The following is a 12,980-nucleotide window of genomic DNA, read 5'->3' as shown; positions in this document are numbered from 1 at the left end:
AACCTGAGAGACTGTTTCCCATCTCAGTACGATCTTGCCTAATTAAACTGATCTACGCAACACACATTGCTTTAAAAGAAGGAAATCAACATTGGGAACATCTTTTCTGAAAGACCCTTGACTTGCTCATTAACACAAGTTTATTCGATCCTGCTGCTACCAGCCTTCAGAGAACATGGGACGTACCAGTTTTCCTGATGTTTCTGAGAGGCAGTGGTGATGGAATATGGGATGCTAATATACTATATTGCGTGATTTACGTTAGTAATTTACATTTGGGGAATATGAATTAAAGACGAAAGACATTCTGGAAATTTAATTCTTAGTTGAGCTTCTTAATGCCTGTACATTAGACTGAGACTTTTAGCAAGTATGAGGAAATTAAAAAGAAAAAAAATCTATCTTCTGCTGTTTACAGCAAAAGTATGTTAAGTTGAGCACCTAAGTGTAACAATTTGCAGTCTTGAAGTTCTAGTATTACAATATACAGATTCTGGAATTAGGGAAGGTCGGTTTTGTTTGGGTGTGAACTTACAAGTACAACAAGGAGAAGTCTACAAAGTGTAACTGTGGTCTTCAACACAAACATGAAATCAGCTTGTGTGTGTCTGCACATGAGGGAAAGTAAAAGGGTAATTAACATAGTACATGAAAAAATGAATGGGTTTTATTAGTCCTGGTAACAAGATATTGTAAGTCTAACCTCCACTGTGATCAAGCCAAGTGTATAAGTTAATCAAGACCTTCACTAAAGTATTCCTGTTAACACTTTCATCTTACCAGTGGGAATTATTTATAAAACCGTTTTCCACTGCTAGCATGACAAGGTGATCATTAACACAGTACAGACCATGCAGAGGAACAAAATTAAAAACATGCAAAAGTGGCACTACACTGGTACTGTAAGCAACTGCCATAAATAATTCTGCTCCTCAAAGTGATTTCAACAGTCTTGCTCTAAATCTAACAAATCAAAAGCTCTTTATAAAAAGTCTAATTCTTGAAATTTAGATTTCTAGGCTTACCAAGGATGTTTAACATGACTTTCTCATGCATGAGAAATCAATTTGTTCAACCAAACCAGTTCCAAGTTCCCCTTGTAAGAGCTCATTTGGAACTGATTATAGAAAAAAAAAAGACACTGAGTTTTACACATCCTAGGTTTTGAAGTAAGAGCCCATTGTGTCCCACAACTGCTTTCCATCCCCCCATCAACACACCACGAATTAAAGCAACCAAATCAATGGGAAGGCTATGGCTCAGGGAATCGGTAATACAATAAAAACACCTTTTATTCTATGGTGCCACTTTGACTCTGGCACAGGTAGGTACTATCTTGGTCATTAAAAATGCCGAGTGCTGACTTACATGAAAACAAGCTGGTGGTTTAGGTTAGTTTGCAAAGGTATTTATATTCCCTACCTCACTCCCTCCCACACATACACAAATGAAATTCTGTGTGCAAAAATCTGCTTGCAGAAATTTATTATCCCCTCATTCTTGGTGAAATACCTCTCAGTGCAAGATGACATTACAAATAAACATAAACATCCTACATGCACGAAATGGGGCATGGGACAAATATTTTGCACAGGGCTCTGCGCAGGTTTTCAGTATCATTCTTGCAGAGGTGATACCTTATGATGCAAAGGGCAGAACTGCCCCTGTACTCGGCACTGGTGAGGCCGCACCTCGAATCCTGTGTTCAGTTTTGGGCCCCTCACTACAAGAAGGACATGGAGGTGCTGGAGTGTGTCCAGAGGAGGGCAACAAAGCTGGTGAAGGGCCTGGAGCACAAGTCTTATGAGGAGCGGCTGAGGGAACTGGGGTTGTTTAGCCTGGAGAAGAGGAGGCTGAGGGGAGACCTCATCGCGCTCTACAACTACCTGAAAGGAGGTTGTAGCGAGGTGGGTGTTGGTCTCTTCTCCCAAGTAACCAGCGATAGGACGAGAGGAAATGGCCTCAAGTTGCACCCAAGGGAGGTTTAGATTGGACATTAGGAGAAATTTCTTTACTGAAAGAGTGGTCAGGCCTTGGAACAGGCTGCCCAGGGAAGTGGTGGAGTCACCATCCCTGGAGGTATTTAAAAGACGTGTAGATGAGGCCCTTAGGGACATGGTGTAGTGGGCATGGTGTGTTGGGTTGACGGTTGGACACGATGATCTTAGAGGTCTTTTCCAACCTGTATGATTCTATGATTCTATGATTCTAAGAGGAAGTTTGCACCATTGATATCTGTTCAACCTCTGCTGCTGAAAGACAGAGACCTTCATTCTCCAAAGCTGTCGATTAGAGTTTTTCCATAAGCAAAACATTTACAAAAAATAAATTTATTATTTCCCATAGCATTATACATGCATTTCTTAGCATATGTTTTTGTATTCTTTCTATGTATAATATAGATATTTAAATAAACTTTCAAATATTTAGGTTAAATATGAACAGTTTACAAACTAGAAGTCTACAGTACTGAGATAGACTGTTAAAGTTTTGCACATTTAGGGCTATGAGGTAACAAGGGTATGGAAATAATTAATTGAAAACTTGTAAAATTTATCAAGCTCTCCAGCCCATCACATGATTTCAGTAGGTATCCCATCTCAGCCTTTATAAAGAATGCCATTTGTGTAGTAGTGTGCCCACGCAGGGCTCTCCCAAATCTTTCAGATCAGAACTTCTAGAATACGGTTCTCAACTCCACTGTACGTGAAGTTGATATTCAGGATACCAAAAAACATTCATTTGGGCTGTTCTCCCTCATTTCACCTTCTCCATCTTAAGCAATCTGAGGAGGAGGGGGGCAGTTGCAGGTTATGGGTAACTAAAGCCTTTTTGTGCACAGTCCCACAGTTAGAATAGCAACCCATTTGTTCCAGCTTTCACCTGTGCCAGGTAATAAACAACTGGAAAATTAACACCAACTTCCATATCCTGATTTTCAACCATGTCTAACCCCTGTGGATGCCAGGAGAAAGTGAGCTCCCTATAAAAGGAAATTATTTTCTTTTAAATTTTATGCAACTCCCTTTCATGCTTCCAGTGTTGTTCTTTCCCCTATCCCCTTTTCCCAATTCCTAATCATTAAACAATTCTTCTTGAAGTAACAGGATTTCTTTTCCATTGTTATTTGGCAGACTTTTTTGCAACACAATCTAGCTTAAATTTTTTTTTTTTTTTTTAATAACTGTCCCCTATATCAAATTGCTCAGGTCTGTAGCCATTGGTCTTTCAGAAAGAAATCTCTTGGGACAGCTTTACCCTTTCACAGCAGCAGTGAAACAGAAGGAGCAGTATTAATAAAATTAGAGAACTGCAGCAACTGGTCAGCAAAACAATGCAATTTGTGCCCAGACTTCATTTTTACAGATGAAGGACAAGCTACAACATTATTATTGCAACTTTCATTTCAGCTTTTTCGAACCAATAAAATTGGAGTCCATGAATTCAAATAATACATTTGAACATTGGTATAACAACAGCTGAATACAGTAGCAAAATGTCATACAGATTGTAGGCCAGGTCCTGCAATCTTCGTATATCATGGAACCTCTATTATATCTCTAAATAAATCTGTTAAAAATCATTTTCAGAAGTCTAGATATGATTAAAAAGCTGAACATTTTTGTTGATTCTTAGCATACCCACAATTAGCAATGCACAATGCCAGCTACAAAAAACAAACAAGAAACCAAAACAACAAAAAATCACAACTCTTCATGACCTAGCTGTAAAAACTAGTCAACATAGGGCCAATAATGCAATTTATTTTCACCTGGCATTCCTTGACATTCTTTCAGTCTTTTGTGAAGAGAGTACTTTTGTTCCAAAGCACTAGCTCTTCTGCAGTTTCAGCTCGATCAGAGAAAGCATGAAATAGCTCTGTTCAGAAGAATATGATCAGTCCTTCAGTTTTTGTTTACTCCTGGAGACGCTGATTTTGCATCGTTTACTGGCCTGGCTTGCAAAACTATTTTTTCAAAGATGATAATTAACACTGCTACTTACTTTTTCTATAATTAACCCAGGTGTAAAAAGCAAACCAATAAAAGAAACACACAGATTTGGGGTTTTTTAAACACTAAAATACCATAGACCTCTCTCAGAAATAAAGTGCAATGTTTTAAAAGCAGAGGAAGATCAATAGTGGTGCTATTTTGCTTGTATCAAAAGGGCACAGGGCTAACAGGGACAACACTTTTACAGCATCTATGAGAAAACCTGGTTTCATAAGCTTAGGAAGTTTCATAAAAAACTGCAGGAGGGTGTGAATTCACTTTGGTTTCAAGTAAATCATTCTTCATTAATATTTTACTTGGACACAAAGACTCCAAGTTTAGTAGGTAAGCTGTGGATAGCAAACAGCCTTCCTCTATGCTGGCTTTGTGACTAAAGAGAAAAGAACTGGCATCAGAAAGAAAAAAAAAAGGCAGTCAATATATTCAGTGTTGGGTCCCTGAGCTCACGGGTAATTACCAAAGAGTTTTCTGAACAAAAAAATTTAAGCTGATTTTCTATTTTTGTCAGCCAACTCTTCCTCTGTACCTAGGGACAACAGCTAAACATTATTCAAGAGCCACCATTAAACCAGGAAACAATCATATTACATATGCAATCTAAAAGACCTCAATTACTTCGCAATCAGAGCTTCCAAAAGTTTTCATAACAAGACGAGATATTTTTAGGGTATAAAACTAGACTGTCATATATAAAAGAAATATTATTACAAAGACCCCAAATATACCTATTAGCATAAAAATACGATATGACTAGGCTACAGGTCAAATCTGCTCCTGAAAGATTTATTCTAGCAGAGAGACCAGATGAATTCATTTACACTCGTAGACCTCAATTCTTTCATCCTTGCAACTGACCTGTAATTGTTACCTCCTTAGAACTATTACACCAAATGTAAAAAAACCCAAATTACAGCTTATAGCCACACTAAGTATTTCATAATCTCTACCACGTGTCATTTTGCTTTCTGGAACAAACTTCTTAAATGTAAGGTCACCATAGTCATCAGGTAGTCACCAACTAGCACAAGTATTTACCATCTATTTAGTTCACCAGGATTTAAATGGTCATCGTTACACGTTTGTCTCCCTGCATCAATCCTACTCTGTGCGTGTGCGTAAGGAAGTATTCACCATTAAAGGCATGGAAGGGAAAAAAAGATGCAGCCAGAGGTATGATCCCTTAAGCAGAAGGCTGAACATTCAACATTTTAAGGAGAATGTTGTCCTTTTTCCTGTGAGCCCTATTATACATATGATCCTACAATTACAGATAGCGTAAGTACGTTATCGGTGATGTTACCTTCCACGGTTTACTGTACTTTTCAGTGACATCTAGTGCACTTCACCACGCAGAGTGTTCTAGTAATTCTCGGCAGCACACCCGCTGCCTCCCTCGCTAGGATCTGCTTCAGAGGATTCCCAGAATACACAGGCAGCTGTTTGACCTTTCCTCCTGTCCTCAACATGCCTTATCTAATATAACCGAAGAAATGTCATCACCTTACAGTGTCTCTGCATACAGTCCTATACTGTGTTTGAATATAATACCGCAAACTGCTGCCATACTTTACACCTCTCCCCTGAGGCTGCCAGAAGTATTGCTTTTAACATAGGCTATTACATGGACTCCATGCACAATCCTTTAAAAATAAATTTCATTTGTAGAAAATCATCTCAGTCTGCAACAGGAGCAGCTCTGCTTTGCTGTGAGTTTCTTCTGCTTTTGACTGTATTGTGTCTTTATCATACTTTCTCCTTCTGCTTAAATGGGACTTGTCTGTGTGCCTTTTCTGCTTTCCACTGCTTAAAGGCCATTTGGATAAATGCCACCTCCCATTTATATCCTAACATTCAGCTCAAAACACTCCCTCTTTCATAGCAGGTTTAGAAATCCAGTTCTTTTTAGTGGGCTGCGCATCTAGTTACCAGAATGCAGTTATCAAGAAGCAGAAGAAATCCTGGAGCTGATCCCAGAAAAAAAAAAATTCATTAACCTTCCTTCCTCCTGTCCCCAATACAAGGAACATAAACATATTTTGGCTAACATGATTAGCAGTTTTCCATTAGTAACCCAGACAATCCTGTGAGAATTTCTGGACCGTTCCCAAGCAACCCGTGGCATATCACAAGATCTGACGGGGAGATTTTTCTGACCAACAGATTCCAAAATTATAAAAGACTCCCAAAGTAGCTTAAATATCATGGATGGCAATAAGTACTTTTTAAATGCTATTTCCAATTTGCTGGTTTTTCCTACCCAGGGCAGTAGGAAGGACCTCCAATTGATCCAATTGTGGGAAGCTCTTAACTTTCCACACCACAGCAGTTGATGTCATGTATCCAGAATGAAGGTGTTCAATCTTTTGTATGCAGCTGTAACCATCGACCGCACTAACAATCTCCATTTTCAGGCCAGCTAGTGCAAGAGCTCCAGACAGCAGTTTCAGCACAGCTCTTTCTGCAGACAAGTTCTGACTTCATGCTTTTTGTAACCCCTCCATCAAATCTCTAAATAGAAAAGAAATTCAAATCTCGGAATAGAGAAGAAAATGCACAAGTCTGACTTAAATCAAGAAAAGGAAATTTATCACCTGTGATCCTGCCACAGACTCCAGTTAATGCATCCTCAAAACACTTTGCATGCATGCAGTTCCCTAGTTTATGTTCAGGTAATTACCATTTATTTCTCAAAGCCAGGCAGCTGCCAGAACTGGTTTTAAGAGCCACAACTAAAGGAGTTGTTTGGGGCCTCAGAAGTCTATTAGCCTAACCGGAACATCAGGGCAAGTCATCCAGTGCATGAGAAAAGTTGAACCCTGCGCATTAATCTTTGTCCAGGATCAGAGTAACCTGACACTTGTTTTACTCACTGCAGTCCTCCCATTTGCCTCACTAGAAGGCTACACCAACACAGAAATACAGCAAAAAATGGTGAATCTGTCCCCAAGTTTGGCAAGAGGATGAACACATCAGTCATATGAAAAGGAGAGTTCCGAACATCTTGTTAGCATCCCTCCTTTATATGCTTCATCGAGAGAGACAGACACAGCAATTTAAAACTTGCGTACTGCACACAGCAGTGGTGCACAGGTTCTAACCTCCAGTTACCCTCCCGCTCCAATCCCACAGCATGGACTTAGCACTTTGTAAGTAAACAGTTAGGTCTGGGGAGAGGAGGGTTAACTCAACATGCTGATGAACTGATGCTTTAAGAATCTATTTAACGCATTTACCCAATGGTAAACACGTGGAAGAAAAGCTCCTTTTGCTATGGCCAAAGTTTGCACGTAGTTCAAAGAACGGTTTGAAAACACAGTTTCAAATGCCAACAAGCACTTGAGGCAACAATTAAAATAAAATATCTTTTTTACTGTTTCCTGTGCAATATGTGGGATGTTTTTATCATGCAGCTGAACACTACCAATGACAATGGTATTTTTAGCATTTTAGGTTTGCCCAGCATTTACTCTTAGCTGTTTCACTAGCAACTGGAGCAGATTAAATCCAAGTCACTTGTTCTGAAATACTTCATGGATCAGTCATAAAGGACATTTGGGGTACAAGTTTTGGGATCATGCCAGTCACCCATGATTTGCTATCACCTGTGGTGTTGATGATGAATGCCAGACTGTGTTATTGCTTATCTCTCCCTCAAGTGATTTACTAGATCTTCTTAGGGCACATATGTATGAAAACTTCTGCACAGCTTTAGGTTCACCGAGGAAGATTTTGAGAGGATAGCAACAAGAAACATAAATCTAAGTAGGATTTCTTCGCTCCTCGCCTCTTTCAAACGTTGATATAGTTAGTCTGATCTTCTCTTAACTTCTCCTTTCCTACCTCTGCTAAGGCTTATTTACACCACCACCACCCAAAAAATCCCATGCAAATAAGCCTTCTTGCACACACCTTCACAATAGGAGACACCTACTCTAGATTAATGAAGTAGTTTATTTTGAATTTACCTTCTATATTCATGATGTGTGAAAAAAAAACAGAGGCACAAGAAACAAGCAGCTTTGCTTTTCTTCATGCCAAGGAAACAGCATGGTTCACAAAGAAAAAGGTTCTACTCAGCCAAATGCTAAAGCCTAGAAAGGAATTCAAAGTCACCTTAAAAATGTTTTAGCTCTTTCATCTAATTAAGTGATATTTTTTCTCCCCGACCCCACAAGCAGCACATTTTAACTTCTCCCTTTACTCACATTTATACTCTCTAGTCAGTAAGAAAAATAAAAGTAGCTGAAAGGCTCCTACATGCATTTAGTCTGATACAGTAAGATAGGGCTGAGAAACTATGGGCCACTAAAACACAGGTCAATACCCAGCAATGAAGACTTTCACAAGAATCTCAAGCCAATCTGCTCTGTAGAACAGTGCCACCCCCTTCCCAAGAGGATGCCCTTCAGAAGGGGGAGTCAGCTTCTTTAAATCAGCCAGATAATAATGTTTCTTTGCTGGTGAATCAAAAAATAGGACATTTGTAATTTTCACTGATTATTTTTTCTGAAGATAAAAAGTAGAATCTATCAGGAAGGGAAGAAACCATTAAGAGAAGAAAAGAGAGCTTTGCATTGCCTTTTGTTCAGAAACTCCTGGCACAGGGAGTATCATCTATTGCTTATTTCTTAAGCATGTGAAATGGGAACAGAAGGAACAGGATTAATATATCTGAATTTTTGGCCAGTGGATTAAATCCAGTATGTTCAAAACTGACTACATCATTTATAACCCCAATCCTATTCTCAGAATTACTCAAGAACTAAGGGAAATAACAACAACAACATTGGACTGGTTTTCAAAGATGCTTAGAACGCATCCAGTGATGGTGGTGCTCAGACCGGGTCATTTATCTAGCTTGTGCTGCAGTCACACAACTTCCAGTCCATGAGCTAACTTGCTCATCTCTATACCATGCTGCTATTCCACAATAAATGTAGCAGAAAGTTCCCAAAGGCTGAAATGTATAGAAGAATATTTAGGCTGTTAAATCATTCAGGCACTTTCAAAAGATTTACTCACGTTTGTGAATCTAATTGCTCTAAGCTTGATACAGCTCAATTTTAAAAATCAGCTAAATTGGTGCTAATGCTGACAACACTAAAAATGCTCTTAAACAAATTTAAGGTTAATTTGGTAATTTACCAACATAAAGGTTAAGCTGACTAAAGGTATTTTTTTATATAGAATTTTATAGAATTGCACTGGCTTAGCTATAATAGCAAAAAATAGTTTATTCAAATGTCTCTAATACTGACAAGCTTGTAACTTTACTTAAGGTAATGCTTCTCTAGATTAAAAAAGCCATAGAGGAAAATGACACCAGTAAATACAGTTTTTGTTCTAGCACTGAGTTACTTGAATTTTTCAGGATATTCGGTAAAGCAATCATCATTAGAGAAAGAAAACTATTTCCCTGACTTAAATGATCTTCTTTCTTGTAAGGAGTAACCCTCTTGGATAAGAAATGCTGCTGTGAATAGGTCTAGACTTTACACAGCCATGGGTCACTAATTTAATTAGATTTCAAAGCAGCTATTCTACATTTACACTGAATACAATACTTCCTGTACCCTCCCTCATACTAAAAGGAATAAAACAATCCCCCAGAAGTTTACACCTCAATGCATGAGGAAACAACAACAAAGTGCACATACAATACCTTGAGTTACAGATGGGGTTTATATTGTTCAAGTTATTAGGCAACCCTTAACTACCTGCTAAGTTGGTATTTTTAGCATGGAAAACAAAAGGTTTTCTCCTTGCTAGTGAGATAGGATTCTGTTTGACCTGCTCTGCTCAGAAAATGACTGCCGTCAGCCAACCTCAGTAACTTCCCCTCCTAATGATGAGCTTTACACATATTACAAAATTAAATCAAGCTTCTCTGTATGAATAAAAGAAATTTTAAAAATTAATTTTACTGGTAACAGTGGAAGTCCCTGCCTTCTGTAAAAAATAGTAGGTTTTGTAGGGGTTTTCTTGAGGGGTGAAGGGTAGGCTACAGCGACGATAGGAGCCCTGCTGTGTGTAAGTGTTTGGTCTTCTGAGCTTTTCTCCTTTCAAACGAAAATGGGAGCTGCAGTTTTCACATGGTTCTTGTATCACGTTTGTTACCCTGCGTTTCAGACTCTGCAAGGTTACTGCTCTCATAATTTGAGTGATCCAAAGCTGCATGGATTTTTTACTTGAAGAAATTGGGGGTTTTGCCCTCACTAAAAGCCATGAAGGAATAACAAGAAACCAAGTTCATATTCTCTTCCAGGAGCTCACATAACATTTCAAAGAATTACACAAGATAGGAGCTGTTACTGGAAGTGAAACCAAACTAATAGACGGGATCATTTGCCTCCAGATTAACCATCTATAAATGACCTGAAAACACCTATTTTTTTGACACTATCATACTGCTACACATTTGTACTGTTATTCAGCAACATGTATGTAAAGGAAAAATGTCCTATGACAACTATATGAACAATCTATGCAAATAACTTTGTTATTATTAACAACAGTCCGACTTCACACATCTTGCTCTGCTGAAGCAGAATACAAATTCAGTCTCGGTCCAGCTGTTACACACAAGTATACACCCTCTCATACTCCATTCTTTCACAGGAAAACCAGATGCCAACTTGTATCATGCATGAAGGGCAGGGGCAGTTGTCAGGCTATAATCAGGGATTCCTCTGGATCTCACATATAAATGAAACACTGAAGGTGTTGATTCCCTAAGCCGACAATACAGTTCCTCTGTAGGCAGCTACAGCCTACTACCTTACACACTGTGTACACAGTGAGAGAGATTTTGTGAAGAGTGGATATAATGATGCTAGTGCCAAAGTTTCAGGCAAGTCAATGCTTCGATTTTGTGAGCAGCATTCCCACGCTGTGTACGGCAAACTAACAGCAGTAAAAGGTGAAACACACCATAAACTATTTCTACAGTGCAGTATTTCTGGAAATATAACGGCTACTGGGACATAAAAATTTTTGATGCACAAATGAAGCTGAAATTATACTAGTCTCTTTACTCTCTCATGTTAGCTGGTAGTAACGGCAATGAAATAAAACTGGAACAATTACAGAACATATGAAAATGGGTTTCTAAACATCCATTCCTCTTTCTGATCTCTTGACTCATCTTTCTTTCTGATCTCATGATAAAACTGCTGGACCACAGTACTTATTTGTCATCGTATAATGGAAATGAAAAGTCAGTCAACGTAAGATATCCAGCAATTTGTTATCATATGAAAGGTTTAAAGAGAGCTGGTTTATAGCTTCTAATGAATTTCAGTGTATCAGTTTAGATATTTTAAAATCAGTGCTGTGATGAAAAAGCAGACTTTAATTGTATGAAAACTGAGAAAAAATAAGTAGATATTTGAATGCAATTTAAAAATTGCCAGGACAGAGAGCACTGGTGATTCATGAAATGCCTAAATCCCAGACCCAAACATATTGCATACTCTCATGTGCACACAAAAAGAAAAGGGGTAAATGGAAATGAACAACATTCAAAGGTAAGCTTTTTTTAATTTGGTTGTAAAAAAAGCCACAGGAACAAAAGTCCTTGCCCTGCTCCCCCAAAAGCTAGAAAGCAAAGCACAAAAAGTGAAAGGAGTTTAGTGGGGGAAAAAAGAGATCACAGGAAGAAACAATAATAATGTAAAATGGAGGTGGAAAGAAACTGGATTCTGTCTTTTCAAAAGCAGCGTTCTTTGCTAGTCACAGATGAAAGACACTGATTTCATTAAAAGCAGTTTAAGTGAAAAAACAGGAAGGCACAACTAAGTATAACTAAGGGGTTAACATAAGTTTGGGGAAGGGGTCCCTATCCTAATTAGGAACATAGTAAATAAAAAACAATTACAATTGTTATTTCCTCAATTATGGCCACTTCTGCTTTACAAAGTGATATGTTGTAACAGCAAGCACTGATGTGACCTCAGTATTAATTAGCAGGACAAAGCCCTCATGCAGTTACAGGGCAATATCCCTTGGCACAGGGCTACAACAAGGAAGAAAAGATACAAGAAGCCAGGGAGAAAATCCAGCATTGTATTATTTCCAGAGAAAGTACCATCTTGAGACATTTGAGGATGCCCCCCAAAGGCCAGCGTCGGGGACCTGAGGCACACATGCAGAGCCTCTTGATACTCAAGAGAGCTGTAACTGGGACTAGATAAATTGCCAGAGCTGTGATGAGAGTGCTGGAATCAGAGCCATGGGATTTAGCAGAAAGATGAAAGCTGTCCGTAACACATCCCTCTTTTTACCTTCTCCTACCCCATAGCACTGTGCCTGAACAGTGCCAGCTCAAAAACACATCTGCCACATGAGCACATTCCTGGCTACTTCTGTCTACAGTAGTGGCAAACATACATTTTTACTGCCTTTTCTTTTTTTTTTTTTTTTTTTTTTAAACCACAGAGCTGCTTTATCTCCAGTCTAGCAGAAGTTCACATGGAGATGGCTGACTAATTTGAACTGACTGCAGACAAGTTGGTACAGGCGTTACTGAGTAGCATAGACCAGTAGGGACCACCAGAGAGAGATGAGCTTCATAGCAACTTCTAATTTATTCACAACACATGGAAGAATGTGTCAGCAAAGACTCTCAAAGTGAAGCACATTAATTAGTTAAGCCTACTCAAGTTTTGTGGCTATTTTAAAATTAATAGGGTTGAGTAAACTAGGGCATGCAGACAAAAAAGCCCACATCCTCGAAAGCACATTGTGGGTATGCTGAGAATTGTCTTTGTTGATCTGGATCTAAATGGATTTCAAGGTCTAATAATGAATCAATGAGTTTCCCACATTCCTATCTCTCTGTGATCAGGCTATTATAATCACCTGGGATTCAAAGAGTGTCTTCCACTGCATCATATTAAACCAAAGCTTGTATTAAAGAACTTTCAAAATGTGAAATTATGTGATAGTTGACTCATCACAGCAAGA

The 12,980-nt window shown here is 38.6% G+C and overlaps 1 protein-coding gene across 1 annotated transcript in view; it reads right to left on the bottom strand.

Moving 5' to 3' along the window:
- THADA (THADA armadillo repeat containing) overlaps positions 1 to 12,980 on the bottom strand; it is a 166,036-nt gene that overhangs the window by 16,441 nt on the left and 136,615 nt on the right. The gene's annotated exons all lie outside the window — the stretch shown is intronic.

The sequence above is a fragment of the Calonectris borealis genome, chromosome 3 (assembly GCF_964195595.1).
Source record: "Calonectris borealis chromosome 3, bCalBor7.hap1.2, whole genome shotgun sequence".
In the NCBI taxonomy this organism is placed as follows: domain Eukaryota; kingdom Metazoa; phylum Chordata; class Aves; order Procellariiformes; family Procellariidae; genus Calonectris; species Calonectris borealis.
The sequence above is the reverse complement of the archived record's forward strand: the minus strand, read 5'-3'. Positions and strand labels throughout refer to the sequence as shown.